The sequence below is a fragment of the Molossus molossus genome, unplaced genomic scaffold (assembly GCF_014108415.1).
Source record: "Molossus molossus isolate mMolMol1 unplaced genomic scaffold, mMolMol1.p scaffold_m16_p_19, whole genome shotgun sequence".
NCBI classification, from domain to species: domain Eukaryota; kingdom Metazoa; phylum Chordata; class Mammalia; order Chiroptera; family Molossidae; genus Molossus; species Molossus molossus.
Window position 1 is genome coordinate 11,632,352 of NW_023425354.1, and position 20,202 is coordinate 11,652,553.

Here is a 20,202-nt window from a genome sequence, read left to right on the forward strand (position 1 = left end):
GAATGCATCAAAAGTTTCAGAAGACAGATGAGTTATGCTAAACCTTACCACTATCTATTTGGATAGAAATGACATCCATAATCAGTTCCTAATTAGACCCCAAATTATCTTTAATTATTAAACTGTATAAACAATGAAACCATAGTAAAATTTAAAAGAAACATAAAATAAAATATATAAATTTCTTTAAAAAAACTAACAAAAAAATTCAACACATTTTGTAATTTTTTTTTATTATTACTTTAATTTTTTTTCCCCCCTTCACAGACTTTGAATTCTTTGAAGCCAGGGATTAAAAATTATTCATCTTTGAGGGTTTTTTGTTGTTGTTGTTATTGTTGTTGTTGTTTTATTTGAGAAAGAGAAGAAGGAAGAGGGACAGAGAGAGAGAGAGAAACATTGACTGGTTGCCTCCCAAACACCTGACCAGGGATTGAATTTACAGCCTGGGTATGTGCCCTGACCGGGAATCAAACCCACCACCGTTCGGTGCAAGAGACAATGCTCCAACCAACTGAGCCACACAGGCCAGGGCTCATCTTTGAGTTTCGTAACACATTTCCTTTTATTTCCTCTATTCTTCCAGATTCCCAGCTAGGTGATCCTTGTCCCATAGACACTCAACATTGAATAACAATGATTTTTTGAAGGTGTGGTTGATACATCCAGTGGATTCAAAATTGCTTCAGTTTGACTTTTAAAATTAAAAGTTTTGGTTGCAATGCTTTTCTCAGAGATGTCCAGTATTTCGTGTCTTTTGCTTGCAATAGCATCGAATGATGCTATCATGGACTGATATGCAACAATTCCAAGATCCATTTCCCAGGCAACACTTGGAATCATTAAATTTTATATTTTACTAACTTATTTTTTACACTCACCCGTTTGCAAGTTCACCTGTCTCTTTTTAGTTCACTCCTTTCCCACAATTCTCTTAAAAGTCAGTAAATTGACTTTAATCTGCCTCAAATATTACTTTCCCTGTGGAAACTCCATTATTCTCCTGAAAACAAGACTATAAAAGAAAGTAGTCAAGCCCTGGCCGGTTTGGCTCAGCGGTTAGAGCGTCGGCCTGCGGTCCGGAGAGACCCGGGTTCGGTTCCCGCTAAGGGCATGTACCTCGGTTGCAGTTTGTCCCCGGCCCTGGTCGGTTGTGCGGGTGGCAGCCACTCGATGTGTTCCTTTCACATCGATGTTTCTCTCTCTCTCTCTGTTCCTCTCTCTCCCTCCCACTCTACCTGAACAAAAAATGGAAAAATGTCCTCGGGTGAGGATAAAAAAAAACAAAAAACAAAAGAAAGTAGTCAATGCATTGTGACAAAAGAAAGAAAAGCCAGAATGATACATTATGAAAATAACCCACAGGACCAGTGCAGTGGAGTAAGGAAAGCAGAGCAGAGCATCCCCACTGGGCAGCATGGCACATGAGACAGCACAGTTAGTAAAAGTGTGTCATGCTTCCTCAGGGACAAAAAAGTTAAAAACCAGCCCTAGCCAGTTTGGCTCAGAGGTTAGAATGTCAGCCCAAGGTCCAGAGAGTCTCGGGTTCGGTTCCTGCTAAGGGCACGTACTTCAGTTGCAGTTTGTCCCCGGCCCCGGTTGGAGTCATGTGGGTGGCAGCCAGTCTATGTGTCTCTCTCATATCAATGTTTCTCTCTCTTCCTCCCTCTCTCTCTATCTAAAGATGAATGCAAAAATGTCCTCGAGTGAGGATTAAAAAATAATTTAAAAAAATAAAAATATTAAAAAAAGTTAAAAACCATTACTCTAGAGATGGGTTCCAAAATGCCTATAAAGTAACGTCCAATCTCATGACTAGTAATGCAGGGTACCCACAGTCTGGCTACAATCTAACTTTCCCACCACTCCCCCAACAGGCCCCAAGCACTGTCCAGATGCTGAGTCTATGACAATGCCCTTCCCTTGCGGGAATGTCCTTTCCCTCCTCTCTCTGGACCTAAATCCTATCCAGCTTTAAATGAGTACTTCAAAGCCTGCTTCTCTAAAATGCTTTCCTCCCAGAACCAGCATTACTTCCTACAGTCTGATCTGGCCTCTCAGTCATCCATTATCTTAGATTAAATCTATCATGTCAGATGCCTTCACTGCTCAACATAACTATCTTATAAATAAGAGTCACATTTTATATCATTTATATCCCATGACAAGCATTCAATTCACTAAAACCATTTAATAAATACTTTAATTGAATTTCCCAAAGAGTTGACCTAAAATAACCTAAATTCCAACCATTCCAAGAACTATCCTGTACTAAATTCAGTTCTCATTAGAATACCAAGTCATAAAGAGGAATGTTATATTATCTTTAAATTTATCTGCTTTTATCCAAAATTGAAAGCTGTGATGGTTGTAAGAGATACACAAAGTATTCTGCAAAGTAATAAAGTTTTATTTATTGTAGTATGCTAATATTCAGCCAGACTTGCATTTTTCTCTAAAATTCATAAAATCACTTGAGTAGGCAAGAAGTATTAAAAGACAGGCTAAGTGTATTGAGAAGAAAACTAGAAACTAAGATCATCAATCCTATTCTATTTTAAATCACCTCTTTCATAGAGAGGTAAACTCTCCTACTTTCCAGAATGAATAAAATTCAATATAGCGCCCTAGCTAGTTTGGCTCAGCAGTTAGTGTCAGCCTGCGGACTAAAGAGTCTCGGGATTGATTCTGGTCAAGGACACGTACCTCAGTTGTAGTTTGATCCCCGGCCCTGGTCAATCAGGGTCATGTGGGAGGCAACCCATTGATGTGTCTCTCTCACATTGATGTTTCTCTCTCTCCCCCCTTCCCCCTCTCACTTTATCTGAAAAAAAATACAATGGAAAAATACCCTTTGTGGGGATTAAAAATAAATAAATAAATAAACTAATGTATATCTGTGTCTATTAAATATTTTGCATAAAAAGCTGAGACAGTATGGCCACTATGGCTCAGTGGTTGAGCATGGACCCATGCACCAAGAGGTCGTCGGTTCGATTCCTGGTCAGAGCACATGCCCAGGTTGTGGGCCCGATCCCCAGTGAGGAGCATGTAGGAAGCGGCCAACCGATGTTCTCCCTCATCAATGTTTCTATCTCTCTCTCCCTCTCACTTCCTCTCTCTCTAAAATCAATAAAGAAAAAAAAATTAAAAAAACAAAAAAGCTGAGACATATGAATCAAAATATTAGAAGTGAATATCTCCTTTCCCAAAACCCATAATTCCAGTCTAATCATGAGGAAACCATCAGCCAAAACCAAACTGAGGGACAGTATGAAATGCCTGACAAGAATTCTTTTTTTTTTTCCCAATTGCAATTTACATTCAGTATTATTTTGTATTCGTTTCAGGTGTATAACACAGTGGTTAGACAATCATATATTTTACAAACTGTTCCCCCTGATATTTCCAGTACCCAAATGGCACCATACATGGTTATTATAATATAATTGACTATATTCCCTATGCTTTACATCCCCATGACTATTTTGTAATTACCAATCTGTACTTCTTAATCCCTTCACCTTCTTCACCCAGTCCCAATGCCCTCCCCTCTGGCAATCATCAGTCTGTTCTGTGTATCTGTAAGTCTGTTTCTGTTTTGTTTGTTTGTATATATAAGTGAAATCATATGGTATTTGTTTTTCTATGACTGACCTGTTTCATTTAGCATAATATTCTAGGGCCATCCATGCAGTCACAAAAGGTAAGATTTCATTCTTTGCCCTGGCCGGTTTGGCTGAGTGGTTAGAGTATCAGCCCGCCGTCCACAGAGACCCGGGTTCGGTTCCTGCTAAGGGTACGTACCTCAGTTGCAGTTTGTCCCCGGCCCTGTTTGGCGTTGTGCAGGAGGCAGCCACTCGATGTGTCCCTTTCACATCGCTGTTTCTCTCTCTCTCTCTTCCTCTCTCCCCCCCCACTCTATCTGAACAAAAATGGAAAAATCTCCTCGGGTGAGGAAAAAAAACAAAAAAAGATTTCATTCTTTTTTATGGCCAAGTAATATTACATTGTATGTATGTACCACATCTATTCATCTCATCTATTGATGGGCAAATGGGTTGCTTCCATAGCTTGGCTATTGTAAATAACTCTGCAATAAACATGGGGGCATATATGCTTTCAAAAATTAGTGTTCTGGGTTTCTTTGGATACATACCCAGAACTGAAATCGATGGATCATACCCAGTTACATTTTTAACTTTTTAAGAAACCTCCATACTGTTTTCCATAGTAGCTGCACTAATCTGTATCTCCACCAACAGTACATAAGGATTCCCTTTTCTCCACATCCTCACCAACATTTGTTGGCTTTTTGTTTGTTTTTTAATCCTTACACAAGGATATGTTTACTGATTTTTATAGAGAGTGGAAAGATGAGAAAGAGAAAGAGAAACATCAATGATAAAAAGGGGTGCTGGGCATGTGCCTTAACTGGGAATTGAACTTACAATCTTTTGGTACAGGACAATGCTCCAACCAAGCTATATCAGACAGGGAACACTTTTTGGTTTTATTCTGACAGGTATGAGGTAGTATCTCATTGTGGTTTTAATTTGCATTTCTCTGATGATTCATGATATTGGAGCATCTTTTCATATCTGACCAGAACTCTTCAAAATTGCCATATAAACAAAGAAAATCCAAAAATCTGTCATAGCCCAGAGGACATGAGAACTATATTCAACATGGTTCCTAGACAGATCTTTGAACAGAAAAAGGGATTTAGTGGAAAAACTGGGGAAACCCAAACAAAATATGAAACTTATTTAACATTAATGTTCCAATGATGGTTTCTTAGATTTGGCAAATGTACCATAGAAAAGTAAGAGGTTAACAATGGGGGAAACTGAGTGAAGAGTATATGAGAATTCTGACCTACATTTAAAACTTTTCTATAAATCTAAAATTATTCCAAAATTAGAAGCTTTAATTAAAAGTTGAGCCCGGCCAGTGTGGTTCAGTGGACTGAGCGTTGACCCATGGACTGAGAGGACCCAGTTCGATTCCCAATCAGGGAACATGCCTGGGTTGCAGGCTCGATCCCCAGCAGGGGGCATGCAGGTGGCAGCTGATTGATGTTTCTCCCCCCCCCTTCATCTCTCTCTAAAAAAATAATCAATTTTTTAAAAGTAAAAGTTTATTTCTTTTAGTAGTTCATAGATTTTTTTCTTATTCATCTGCATTTTCTAATTTTTCAACAAGTGACATACTTCATTGTCACGAAAAACAAAACGGGGAGGTAGTAACTATTATAGTTTTAAAAAAACTAAAGAGCCCAGCCGGTGTGGTTCAGTGGATTGAGCCTTTTCCCATGGACTGAGATGTCCTGGTTTGATTCCTGGTCAGGGCACAGGCTCGGGTTAGGGGCTCGGTTTCCAGTTGGGGGCGTACAGGTGGCAGTCAATCAATGTTTCTCTTTCACAGTGACATCTCTCTCTCTCTCTCTCTCTCTCTCTCTCTAAAAGAGCATCAATAAAAACCTATTTTTAGCCCTGGCCAGTTTGGTTCAGCAGTTAGAGCGTCGGCCTGCAGTCCAGAGAGACCTGGGTTTGGTTCCCGCTAAGGGCACGTACCTTGATTACAATTTGTCCCCAGCCATGGTTGGGTTCATTACTTTCTAACCTCTCTAGCTTTTTTTAAATAACTATGTTCACTTGAATACAATTATCTTATTCCTTTAAAAAACTGGAAAGAAGCCCTGGCCAGTTTGGCTCAGCAGTTGGAGCATCGGCCTGCAGACCACAGAGGCCCCGGTTTGGTTCCCGCTAAGGGCACATACCTCGTTTGGGGTTCACCCCAGCCCAAGTTGGGGTTTTGTGGGTGGCAGCCATTTGATGTGTCTCTCTCACATCGATGTTTCTCTCTCTTCCTCCCGCTCTCCCTTATGCTCTATCTCAAGATAAATGCAAAAATGTCCTCAGGCGAGGGTTAAAAAAAAAAAAAAAAAAAAACTGAAAAGAAGACTAAGCAACCCAGAAGACATGGTTGGAGACCATGAAGTATAAGTAATAGGGTCACTGACAGAATAGAAAAGCTGATCTCTTCTAAACCTGCATTCTGCCCGGCCGGTGTGGCTGAGTGGCTGAGTGTCGACCCATGCACCAAGAGGTTGCTGGTTCAATTCCTGGTCAGGGCATCAAATCTGGTCCAGGTTGTAGGTCAAATCCCCAATGGAGGGGTATGCAGGAGGTGGCCAATCAATGTTCTCTCTCATCGATTTCTCTCTCTCTCTCTCTAAAAATAAAGAAAAAAATATTTTAAATCTGCATCCCATGTACCCTAGTACAGATACAGTTCATCTTAAGCCTAAGATCCAGCACAGACACGTCTGCCCAAAATGCCTCTCTCCAGCTGAGAAAGAAGTGGAAATGCTATGGCTTAGGACAACACTCTGCTGTCTACTGCTAGTTGACTTAGAAACCTTAATAATATCAATATGAAAAAGTTACATCATCTGGTTACCTCTCACACAACCCTGACCAGGGCCAGGGACTGAACCGCAACCAAGGTACATGCCCAATCAAACCCTTGACTCTTTGGTCCACAGGGCGACACTCTAACTGCTGAGCCAAACCAGTCAGGGTGATTAATGGATTTTTTAAATGTGGTATTTACATACAATGGCATATTATTCAGCCTTGAAAAGGAAGGAAATGTTGACACATGCTATAACATAAATGGACCTTGAAGACTTTATGCTAAGTGAAATATACCAGACACAAAAGGACAAATAGTGCATAATTACACTTATATAGTCTTTTTAAGTGAAGTCCCTAGAACAGTTAAATTCATAAAGACAGAAAGTAGAATAGTAGTTGCCAGGAGCATGAGAGGGGGGAATGGAGAGTTAATGTTTAAAGGGTACAAAGTTTCACTATGGGAGGATGAAAAAGTTCTGGAAGTAGATGACAGTTCCACAACTTGAATGTATTTAATTAATTTAATATATACACACACACATATACACACACACATATATATATATACACACACACTGAATTGTATGCTAAAATGGTTTAAATGGTAAATTTTATATATATTTTATCTAAAAAAAATGTGTTTAAGTATATAAGCCATAATACCCTCATTATAAAAATTAAGGCCCATGTTCTCATCCAGATGCAACCTTAAGAAATGCTCACTGCCTGTTTCCCAATATGCCTTGCCCATGAAGGAGGACTGAGCAGAGGCAGGAAATTGGTCCCAATATTGGCCCCACTAAATCAACACTGAAAAGCCAACGCATAGTGTAAGGTCCAGAGTGGCTGGCAGCGGCAGGCTAGGGACCAGAAGGCAAAAAGCTGAGACTGCAAAGGCAGAGCACAGCTATGAGTAAAAGGAAGAACAGAGAGTGGGAGAGATCAGAAAAGGGAATTACCCCAAGATAAGGAAATAGAGGGGAATGAGGGAAAAGAGAATTATAAGTAAACAAGGAACTCATTCAAGAACAGATACTGTTCAAGAGCCAGCAGAAAGATAACTGCCTCCCACTGAGGTGGTCATTTGTATCTAAAGAAACCAAGAAAGCTGGCAAAGCCTATAAAAAATTAAGAGAAAAAGATACTATTCTATGAATACTAATGCCCCTCTATCCACACAGAGCTACTGCCATTTTTTTCCATGTTTTTGTTTTGTCTTTTACAAGAAGAGAATGGTTATTTGTTTAGGAATGATTTCAACCTGGACCAAACGTTTTCATTCGTATCAAACACTAGCATGCCATGACTGAGTTAAAGATGTTCTACGGCATAGGAGTTATGAGTACAGACTTGAAATCAGATCTACCTGAATTTGGATCCTGTTGCCTGAATTTGAATTTATTTTTTTAAATCCTCACCTGAGGATACTGAATTTGGATCCTGACCTTGCGACCTGAGGTAATCTGCATATAAATGTGTCTTATCTCCAAACCTGCAAAATGGAGATAATAACAGTACCTTCGTTGCAGGATAGTCGCAATAATTAAATATGAAAATATGAAACCACTTTGCCCTGGCCGGTTTGGCTCAGTGGTTAGAGCGTCGACTGTGGACCAAAGAGTCTCGGGTTCAGTTCTGATCAAGGGCATTTACCTGTTGGGGTACAGTCCCGGGCCCTGGTCGGGGCTGTGCAGGAGGCAACCACTCGATGTGTCTGTCTGTCTGTCTGTCTCTCTCTCCCTCCCACTCTATCTGAATATAAATGGAAAAGTATCCTCAGTTAAGGATTTTAAAAAAATATGAAGCCACTTAGAACAGTACCTGGCCTACACTAATCACTATAAAAGTATTGGCTACGCCCAGGCCGGTTTGGCTCAGCGGTTAGAGCGTCGGCCCACGGACCAGAGAGTCCCGGGTTCGGTTCCCCCTAAGGGCATGTACCACTGTTGCAGTTTGTCCCCGGCCTCGGTTGGGATCGTGTGGGTGGCAACCACTCGATGTTTCTCTCTCACGTTGATGTTTCCCTCTCTCTCTTCCTCCTTCTCTCCCTCCCACTCTATCTGAAGATAAATACAAAAAAAAAAACCCTGGCCGGTTTGGCTCAGCGGTTAGAGGGTCAGCCCGCGGACCAGAGAGTCCCGGGTTCGGTTCCCACTAAGGGCATGTACCACTGTTGTAGTTTGTCCCCGGCCCCTGTTGGGGTCGTGTGGGTGGCAACCAGTTGATGTGTCTCTCTCACATCAATGTTTCTCTCTCTCTCTTCCTCCCTCTCTCCCTCCCGCTCTATCCGAAGATAAATGTAAAAATGTCCTCTGGTGAGGATTAAAAAAAAAAAAGTATTAGCTACTATAACTGTTAATCACTATAAAACTATTATCCTCTCGATCTAGAACATAAGCTCCCTGAGAGCTGGGACTCTGTTTTGTTCACTGTTGAAGCCCCAGAGGCCTGACATAACAAGTATTTATTAAATAATAAAAATTTGATGGGTAATATAAACTTCATGCCAGCAACCCAGAAGCCCAAAGGAACAGCACTACTGACAACTAAAATCTTCATAATACGTCCTCCTAGTTTAGACTTTATAGAGGGTTATTACATACCTTAGCCCAAGTGATTCACTGAAGCTGGTATCTCCACTTCACAGACAAAGACTCAGAGAACTTACGTGATTGGCCCCAAAACAAAGTTTAAAGCAGCACAGGAATCCTGGAAGTAAACCCTACTTCTGCTCACTCCAGACCCCACCCCAGAAAGCTTGAAACAAACCCTACCAAACTGTTCAACTTTCCTTACCTGAAAATACACAAAGTTTAAAGTCACCAAAATACTTTCTCCCATTTGGTTCAATATAATTGATGGGGAGGGAGAACACAGATGAACCATTAATAACAGGTGAAGGTGGACAGTGGGTCAGTAAGAATGATTATAGTCTTCTTTCCACTTCTATGTCTGAAAGTTTTCATAATAAAAAAATAATAATTAAAAATAAAGACCTCGCTCCCCAACATAAGCTCTCCTACTTCCAACTTTCTGTTCAGCACACCTAGGTGTGAGGACAGCACCACAGCTGAGAACTGCAGGACTTCTAAGTCTGAAGCAGGACTGGCAACCGAGAAGCTTGTCTTGCCTCTGCTCAACTGGTTGTGAGATCTCATCCATCCATCTAACTCCTCTGGGCCCCATCACTGATTCCCTAAAGGAGAAACACTCTGATTTCAACTTTCTACTAGTTCCTTAATCTCAACAAAAAACCCAGTTCATCTTTCTCTATCCTAAACCTCTGAGACCTGTTCTTCCTGACTTCCCGCCCTGGCTGGTTTGGCTCAGCGGTTGGAGCGTCGGCCTGTGGACTAGAGAGTCCCAGGTTCGGTTCCCGCTAGGGGCATGTACCAAAAAAAAAAAATTAAAAATCCTGACTTCCCTATTCCTAATGCCCCATTCTACCAGCCACCAAACCGTAAAAACTTCAACATCATTTCTGAATTGAAACAGAACTGACTGTTCCCTTATCTTTCTAATTAGTCACCAAATCTTTCAGTTCAGGCTCCAGAATATCTCTTGAATCCATCACCTGTTTTCCAAACAAGGCCACCAGTTTCATTCAGACCCTCATCATCCCTCACTTGGACTATTACCATGAACCAAACTGAAGTCCCTGTCTCTAGTTTCTCCACATTACCATCCATCACACTGATCCTCAGTCTGACATTTAAGATCCTCCAAAATCCAGCCTTGATCACTTGGCAGCCTCACCTTCCACTATGTTCCTTTTAGTATTCCAGATTTAGGTAATTTGGATATGCAGTTTCGTGACACCTGTCTCATTTCCAACACCACCCTCCAGCTTTTTTGCTCAAGCTATTCTTCCCCTCAGAATGCCCTCCTTTCCATTGCTTCTGGTACAATTAAATGCCACCTCTTCAGTTGAAGTGTTCCTCCACATCCCCAAGGGGGCAGTATCACTCCCTCCACTTACCACGTCAGCACCTTGACCCCTCTTATAGCACCTATCAAATTCCTATTTGTCCCTTCATTTTTTTTGGTACTATTCTCCCTGCTAAATGACTCCTTTCTTGTCTGCAGGAATAATGTTTTATTCGTCTTTGTATGCCTCAGAACAGAGCTGCTTAGGAGAGTGCCATGGCACAGTGATATATACCACGAATGACTTACAGATGTTCCAGACAGTGATCCCCTCAGCCCTCTAAGCAGCCACAAAGGGACTTCAGCAGCCAGAGTCCCCAACAGGTCAAAACTCAAGCACTCCCAAGCAGCCTCCTCCTTCAACCAGGTAGACACCATGATAACTTGAGAAGCATTCAGAGGCCGCAACTGCACATGGTGCACAGTGGATGCCCAATAAATAATTGCAAAATTGCACCTATTCCCCTTTCCAACACTATCCCCATGTTCACTTACCATCTGAACAAGACTCTCTTTGAACATTTTAACTGAATGAAACCCCATTTATCAGCTGGTTTTACTTGCCTTAACATCCAAAGCCTACATCAATAGTTTACTGAATAAAATAGCTAAGAATATGAAGAAACAATTCAACATGAAAAGATTCAAAGATAAAATTCAACATTATAGAAAAAAGAAATGCAAGTACCACTTTACACTATTAAATGAGCAAAACCTTTTAAGGAAAAAAATGTATTTCTGGCCCTGGCTGCTTTTGCTCAGTGGTTAGAGTGTCAGCCCACGGACCAAAGAGTCATGGGTTCGATTCTCAGTCAAGAGCATGTACCTCAGTTGCAGGTTCAATCCCCAGTCCTGGTCGGGGTCCTCCAGAAGGCAACCAATCGATGTGTCTCTCTCACATTGATGTTTCTCTCTCTCCCCTTCCTCCTTCCCACTCTATCTAAAAATCAATGGGAAAGTGTCCTAGGGTGAGGATTTTTTTTTAAATGTATTTCTTTTTTTTTTGTTTTTTTCTTTATTGATTTTTAGAGAGAAGGGAAGAGAGAGGGATAGACAGACAGAAACATCTGAGAGAGAACACTGATCGGCCACCTCCTGCAAGCCCCCCACTGGGGATCGGGCCCACAACCTGGGCATGTACCCTGATAGGGAATCAAACTGGTGACCTCTTGGTGCATGGGTCGACGCTCAACAGCTGAGCCACACCAGCCAGGCTAAAAAAAAAAAAAAAGTATTTCTATCCAGTTAACCATGAAACAGAAATATCAATGTATGTGTTAGTAGTACAAACTCGTAAAATATTCTTGAATAACAGAACAGCATAGCAAGTCATAAAAACATTCACACCATGTTAACAATAATGTGCTCGAAAGTTTATCCTACAGATATAATTAGTCAGGAAAAAGTACAATAATATCTACAATAATGTAGATTAAAGTATTAACTAAAAACCAGCCAGCAATATAAATACCTAACATAAAAAGATTTAGGTAAATTATAAAGCATGACTTGAAAATGTTGCAGCCTTTCAAAATGTAATCATATAAATTAAAATAGTGACGCTTTTTTTTTTTATCCTCAACCGAAGACATTTTTTTTCCATTTTTTGTTCAGATAGAGTGGGAGGGAGAGAGAGAAACATCAACATGAAAGGGATACATTGAGTGGCTGCCACCCGCACGACCAACCAGGGCCGGGACAAACTGCAACTAAGGTACATGCCCTTAGCGGAAATCGAACCCGGGTCTCTCTGGACCGCAGGCAAATGCTGTAACCGCTGAGACAAACCAGCAACGAACATGGAAATGTTTCATGATCTAATAGAAAAAAAAAATCTCAAATTATATGCATCATTAATTTAAAATCAGTAAAATATATTTTAATGGGATGCCAAAAAGAAAATCAAACTATTTTAGTGTAATAACCCAAATTTTAACTACTTAACTTAGATTATCTCATAATTTAAGAAAGAAAGTTGCATCATCCTGAGGAAACAGAGGGGTTCCAAGATAGATATAAGCTTGATAGAGTGTCGAGAAGAGGTCCACCATCCCCTGCACGCTCATGCTGGCCTTAAATGAAAGCTCTCTTGCACTCCTTATCATGATGACCTATGACAACCCCAGACCCCAGCTTTCCATGGACCGACAAACCACCTCAACGATCATCCCCATGAACCTGTGGGGGATGAATCGCACAAAACAAGCATATACTCAAGAAACAAAGAATTGCTAAAATAGTATCTAGTTGTTGTACTAGATACTATTTTAGCAATTAACAAGTAGTCAAGCCCAAATTCAATTATAAATCCTAAAGTATAGAGTATTATCACATTAAAGTCTCTGGTATTCTCAAGGAACTTGCTGACTGAGTGGTAGAATGAGTCAGTTAAAAAGCAATATGGACTCATGGATAAATGAGAGAACTAAGGGCCAGGAGACCCTGGTACAGTTAAAAAGGGGGGGGAAATGTTATTTTAACTACAAGGAACAGAAAACTAAAAACTCCGACTTAAAAGAGATGGGTAAAAAGTAGCTGGCAGTGTCTTGTAAATCTTACCCAGCCAGAGTTCAAAAGGCAGGATGGCAAGTCATTTTATTAACACATGAAGCTTGCTAGAGCAGGTGATGTCTAACAAAAGATTAGTACTGGAAATATATCAAAAAATAATTTTAGCACTGATGCCCCACAAGGACAATAGTAAAACAGTCTTCTAATTGTTTTTCTGTAGCATTACCATTTTCTAAGTTTAATAATGAAAGATCAAGGTATATAATGGACCAAGAAGATAAATTACTATGAAATAATATTTCTTTACTTAGCAAAGCATTTCAGCAAAAGATAAATAATTTGAAGGACTATTACAATCATTGTGTGGAGGGAACATAACCATTAGGGAAAAAGTTTAAACTTTTGTTTCTATTGATGTGTTCTCCGTATCTATATCCTCAAAACTGCAGATATATACAGTTATTCATGACAATAAATACATAGCAGATAACAGGAAAAACAAACAATTCAATAGTTAACCAAGTTCATCAGAGCACAGGGTGATTACCACTCAAGAATGTTGACACAAAGACCGAAGGACCTCTCCAGTTCCAATCATGCTGATAGGTTGAGCCCCTGTGCAGTTACTCATTCAGAACAGAGTGGAAGATTAACCTACCCTCACTTCTCTTCAAACAAACTGACAAAGCGCAGACAGTCTCTGCAGAGGCCACTGGGCATCGTCCAGTGTGTCCCAGAAGCAGCCACTTCAGTCAGGACCCACGTCTTCAGGTTACCACTCTACCACCCTGACCCACCTCATACTTTCTGGCCAGAAACTCTCATTTAATGAAGTCTCACTTGTCTCTTTCTCAGGCATTACCAAGTTCTTGTTTTCTAAATAAGGTTCTCCTAAATTTTACTCACCTGCAGTTCACTGCACTGGGTATCACCCAAATAGCCCATCAGAGCTCTTTATAATTTCTGAAAGAGAGAGAAGGGAGCTTTAAAATACATAGTACAAAATACCATTGCAGATATACCAGTTCTGAAGCATTTGTATCCAGTATTCTCAGCATATGGTCTTTTGGTCCACAATATTTCAATAAGATGTAGTAAAACCAGCCAGGACCAAGAGTCCTGAGATAAGAGTCCAGAGATATAATAAGTTTGGTTTAATGTTGCTACTACTTAGTTGTCTGACCTTGGACAAGTCACCTGACTTCTCCAGACCTAAAAGTCCTTGTTTAGAAAATAAAGACAGACTAGACAAAAGTAGCAGAGCACAGTGCAGTGGAAAGAGCACAGGCTTCCCAAGACAGAACACCAGCACCACTACTTACAAGCCTTGTGACATTATGCTGGTTAGTTCACATTTAGTATAAATTTCCTCCTTTGCAAAACATAAATAACAACTATCTTGGAGTTTTTACGAGAATTAAAGGAGAAATAATGAGTTATAAAAAGCCAATAGAAAGGATACTGTGCAGCATATCACACAATTCCACAGATGGTAATTATCACCATTACCTCAGCCCTCAAGCTATATGACTTCAATTCATAAATATTTATTTCCTTAAAATATCCACAAATCAAAAACTTACTAATCTGACAATGGAATGAACTGTTTGAGTGTTTCACTAACAACTCAATTACAGTTATCTTCAACTGATGGTAGTTCAAGATTATCAATATTACTTAACATCCCGGGAAATAAAAGTGAAATAGTCCCTGTACAACATCCGAACTGCTCAGGGTCCATGCTTTCCCTACCGCTCCCTCTGCTTTCACTGCCACCAGCACACCTCAGCCACAGATAGCTCTCCCAAAGCCACATGACACCAACTGTTTCCTACGGTCAGCTCAGGGGAACACGACTAAACATGGAGGAAGGAGCCTGGCCAATGTGGCTCAGTGGCTGAGTGTCAACCCACGCACCAAGAGGTCACTGGTTCAATTCCCAGTCAGGGCACATGCCCAGGTTGTGGGCCAAATCCCCAGTGGGGGGCATGCAGGAGGCAGCCAATCAATGTCCTCTCTCATCGATGTTTCTATCCCTCTCTCCCTCTACCTTTCTCTCTCTCTAAAATCAATAAAGAAAAAAAAAATGTTTTAAGATGGAGGAAGGAGAACAGAGGCTTTCCTTTTCATTCTTTTTTACTTCATACACTTAAATACTGCTCAAATTTGCTTACCATAGCATGCATCAGTATTGCATAAAAATAGATAACAATAAAAATTTAAAAACTATATTCGTTACACATATTGCCTACTTATAGGAAGCTCACCTTACATGACTACTAATCACAAGAATTTCCACAAAAGAAAGCAAGAAGGCAAATTCAGATGTTCTAAGAACACCTTAAATGTAGCACAGAAATAACAAAAATCACAAACATTCACATTTCAGAATGGTTCAGTCAAAAAAATATGCTATGCATTCCTTTAAGAACCTAATGATGAATCAATCAGTTTTGGTTTTCTGTTTGTTTTCTTTTTGTTCAAAAGCAAGATGAATATACAAACTCTAATTTTACGAGACAACTTTCTGCTCTTGGAAAAACTGAACCAATACAACTGACATGTTGGTATGACTGTTTAGTAGTATGCTGAAAAACTGAATTTGTTTTAAACTGATAGCCGTTAAAAATTTTTATATATAAACTAAAAGTCTTCATGTTACATCTACAATGTTTTTTTTTTAAAGAATATTGATTCTATTAAATTCAGGATACCTATTAAATTCAAAAGTATTACCCAGCCACCCTTGAAGTGACAGACCACTGTGTTTTCTGCTCCTTCTAGCCAATGCTACAGAAATAATCCTGACTACACCCAGGCCACACTCTCCACACATATCACAGTCTCTTCTAGAAAACATTTCAAAATATTACTTAGAAATCAAACTATATTTGCATGAACGTTTATCAAGTATATGAAAATAAACAACCAGAACAATGTGCTTATAATTTTTAAGTAGCCCCTCCCCCTCTCTTGTGAGTTGATAAACTTGGCCCTAAATCTTTACATTTGAAACAACAGCCAAAGGACCTTATGTCTTGTGCTTGACCTGTATTTGGATCTTAAATATAGTCTGATAGACAATTATAGACTAACTTGTGTTTAATATTAATACCAAACTTACTTCTTAAACAGAAAACAAAAATGCATGTATAAGACCTGGTCTACTTATTTGTAGGTCCTTCTGAAATATATTCTTAGCCTTTCATGAATATACTGCGTATTTTTAACCTGAACAAGGCCCTTTGCAAGTAGGAATGATTTCTCCCATTGTTTGGCATCACTCTCCTCTCCAGTAAAACACCAGACACTCCATAAATGTATGTGGACTTTAAAAACATGCAGATTAAATATTCATGGTATCAGAAAATGAAACTTCTTGCTAACAGTTGCAAGAAGCAAGTTTACCAGCTGATAGAGAGGTAGTTACTGGCTCCCCAAAACTACTGCCTTACCTAAAAATAGTGTCCTAGCTTCCCAGCCAAAAGGACAGACTAAAAAAGCTGTCTTTATTGAGCTCAAAGACACAGACTTTTACTTCACCACAACCTTCAATACTATGGTATTTCCCATTTTAGAAGACTGTATAACAACTTGTTTGGTGGCCAACCACTCTTTTCACTTTGAAGTGAATACTAACACTTCACATGGTCCACATGTGTGAAAACTGGAAAGTGTGTTGACACAATTCAGGCCAAACAATACTAGCCATACAAGATTACCTATTTCTAAATATTAAATTTTAGACTACAAAGCAACATCTCCATAGGCCAAAAAGCAGATCACTGGTTCCTTTCCACAAAGTAATCTATGAATTAAAAAAAAAAAGAAAAGAAAGATAAAAGATTCAGATTGAGAAGTCAAAGGCAAGAACAGACCTCCATATGTAAGCTGAAAATAAATAAATTTTAAAATCCACATTTGCTCTTCCAAAAATAAAAATAAATGTAATACACACAAGCACTGCTGAGTTTCAAACACAAGCAAATGTGGTGTGTACACTCACAAAAGGATCTTGGTTTATGTCCACCTTCCTCTCCCAAGTTTGTTGTTGTTTTGTTTTGTTTTTTAAAGGCAAAATGTCAATTGTATGCCTCAATCTGAAAAAAAAATAAATAAAGCACAGCTTATTTTTCTTAAACAGATGCTGTGATAGATATAAAAAAGTTTGTGAGACGATTTCAAAATCCAAATGCTACCCAGATGTTAAAAAAAAAAAAAACCTGCAGTAACCAATCAATCTACTATAATAACTTAATTTTCTCAATAAACCATAGCAAAATATGTTTAAAGCTGAGAAAATTACTTGTGGAAAATGTAAAATTAGCAAATTTTCTCCTTTTGCTCAGTACTAAATACCAGCTATTTATTAACACTGTATCAATAATGTCCCTTAAATCCAAAGTATTAGAAGTTACATTAAATAAGGCAGCTTTGAATTCTCACACCACGTGACCAGAAAATAATGACACATCAGTCTTATCCCTAATAAGCTAAACAAAACGCAACACTATTGTTTTTATTTCAAAATGACTATGAGAGAGACTAGTACTATTTCTTTTTTCTTTTTCCTTTCCAGAAAATAAAAGCAGAAATGACTGATTTGCCTAATTCTTTACAATGGAAAGGGTGTACTTTACAAGAGTCCCACAAACTGTGTACACACAAAATCCACAGACACAATCACTGACATTCAATGCAGAGTAAGAGATGGACACCAAAACACACATAAAATTAAGATATCCAATTAAAGTTACACAAGGAAATTTAAATAGGCAAACTATAATTATCCCTGGTGAAGATACTGATCAAGGATAGCTGCAAATAATATTTGGCTCTGGGAAGCTCCACTATGGCTGAGTATGTTGGAGCCACTGAAAAGTCTGGTACATTTCACACATTTTTTCTTCTAAATCTAGCCCTGCCTATCACTCATTTGACTGAAAGTGTTATTTGGAAAATAAAGATGGATCCATCAAATTACTTAGTCTCAGCCTTACCCTTATGAACTGATTAACATAAAGAAGGAAAAAAGGTAAATCGTTAACTGCAGTCTCACCTTACACATCTCACCAGCACTGTAGTTCTTCAGTGATCAATGACTTCATCCAATCCCTGAGGTAAACAGAAAAGTAAAATGTGTCTATACACCACCAGTAACAGTCATGATCAGTAGCAAACATTTTATCAGCCTGAAGTGAAAGGGCGTCTAAATTTCACATGGAAAAAGTTACCAAAATGGTAGGATATGAAGCTTTGTAAATGTCTGTCTTCAAAACAAAATTTCTGTGTGATAAGGAGATTACAAAATGTTCTTAAAATCCACAACATAAAAAGTAATCTCCCTCAGCACTAACTGACCTTACTTTCAAAAAAAGAGAAGCGGCAGCCCCATTAATGTGAGTTTGAGAGAGAGTAAAATTAACAACAAACTAGCCAGGACAACTCCCCCTCCCCCGCCCCGCCCAGGAATCCACTGTCTCTGGAGTTATACATATTCTATTAATGATTTGCCTGAAAAGTGTAAGTTGTGAAGGAGATGGAATAACTATTTTGAGTTTCAAACAAAACCTAAGGAAGCCAATCCAAGAAGAATCCTTAGCCCCTGGCTTCCAGCCCTATCTGAAGGACCCTCAGCAAAGGGGAGGGTGTAGATGGCTCAAATAATTTGGGGGGAGAGGAATCAAAGTCCCTAGATAAAACTGCAGTCCCCGAGCCCTAGAGAAGGGGAGTCTTAAAGGAATCTCCCGAAAAAGATAGCCTGTTTTTATTTTCCTTGATGTGCTTGTGGCCCAAAGAGAATTTCGGAGGAGGGGGCGGAGAAAGGGGGGGGAAAAGTGAAGCTCAAGCAACAGCCCTTGGCGGAAGAGGGCGGGGGAGCACCCCTGACCCACTTTTCCCGACGCCCACCCTCGGGCCCCCGCCCCACCCGGTGGAAGTCCGAGCCCCGCGGGGGCGATCGAGCGGGGCGTGGGAGGCCCGCACGCTCCCCACCCCCAGCCGCGACCCGAGGGAAGCGTGCACGGAGGCTCGACTCCCCCTCGCGGAGTGCCCGGGGCTGGGGAGACCTCCCGCCGGCTCGCGGCCCGGGTCTGCAAGGCCCCCTCCACCGCCTGGGCCGAGGGCGCCGCGGCCCCCAGCGGAGGGGAAGGGGACGGAGGAGGGGAAGAAGCTGTAAACAGCCCCAGCGTCCGGGCCTCGCGTCGAAGAGCCCCGCTTCTCAGGCCCCGCCGCGGGCCGCCGGGGCCCTCAGTCCGCCCCGGGGCCGCCCCTCCCAAGCCCCAGGGGACCGGAGGGGAGTCTGGTCCCCTTCGCGGAGGGCTCCGGCACCTCGCGGAACGGTCCCAGCAGCAGAGAACGGGGAAGTCAGGACTTACCTGTCATTACTTTCTACGCCATCTTGGATCCACTTGTCAACGTCCCCACAAAGCATTATGGGTAAGAAAGAGCCTTTAAAGTGACTCCCCCCTCGGCCCCCGACTCCCGCCTCCGCCGCCGGCGCCGCCCCTCGGGCCGCACCTCCCGCCTGGAAAGTTGCCCCCGGGTGGCGGGCCAGCGCTGGCGCCCTGGGCCCGGCCCCCTTCCCTCCTCCGGGTCGTTTGCATTTAAAAGTCATCTTCATTTTTCTTAACGTGGCTTTGGGTTTTTCTCCTGGCTCCTGCCCCTGGCCTTCTTTTCCCCCCGCCCTCGCCAACACGCCGGTTCCCTTTGCCCCGCCGCCCTCCTGCCCTGGCAGACACCCTACGTCTGCATTTAATCAGCCCGAGGTTTCCCTGTTGCTGGCAGCAAAGAGTTGCTCATTGATTTATTTATGCGCATTATGTGTCTGTTATTGCTCCAGATCTTCGGTGCAGGGCGGCGGGCTCCGGCAACCCCGCCTCCCGCTCCCGCAGCCGGGGGTCGCCTCCAGGGCCCGGCAACCCTGCAGACCAGCCGGCGCTCTGACTCCCGCATCCGTGGACCGAAAGGTGCCTCCCTCCTGACAAACCGACCCAGAGCCGTCGGGCTCCGGGATCTGGCACCACGGCGTCCCCAAGTCCACCAGCGTCGAAGCGCGTTTAGGGGGATGGGAGAAATAATAAGCAAAATGCAACTTTTACCCTGTTCACTCTTCCTCCCGCTGTCTCCTCCCCTTGGCCGGTAACGTGATGCACGACCCTCTAGGTACGGACCCCTCCCCTAGGAATGTGGGCTCTACCGAATCCACACTTTCGCCGCCCGGGGTGCGTGCAGATCGTGACTTCCCGGGGCAGGTAACTCGGAGCACGGGCTGCAGGCTCCGGCTCGGGCGCAGAGGCACGCCACGACCCGTGGGAGCGACCCCAGAGGGTCCGGGGCTGGA

General features: G+C 41.5%; 1 protein-coding gene across 3 annotated transcripts in view; it reads right to left on the reverse strand.

Moving 5' to 3' along the window:
- HELZ (helicase with zinc finger) overlaps positions 1–19,284 on the reverse strand; it is a 164,026-nt gene extending 144,742 nt beyond the window's left edge. For 2 of the 3 annotated variants that reach the window (XM_036269913.1, XM_036269910.1), the window contains exons 1-3: positions 19,238–19,284; positions 17,920–17,975; positions 13,767–13,823 (exon numbers count right to left, since the gene is read on the reverse strand). The gene's annotated coding sequence lies outside the window, so the exon portion shown is untranslated. Of the gene's footprint in view, positions 1–13,766; positions 13,824–16,866; positions 16,961–17,919; positions 17,976–19,237 lie in introns of those variants that run through there. The other variant, XM_036269912.1, reaches the window with a different exon arrangement.
- Positions 19,285–20,202: the final 918 nt, after the last annotated feature.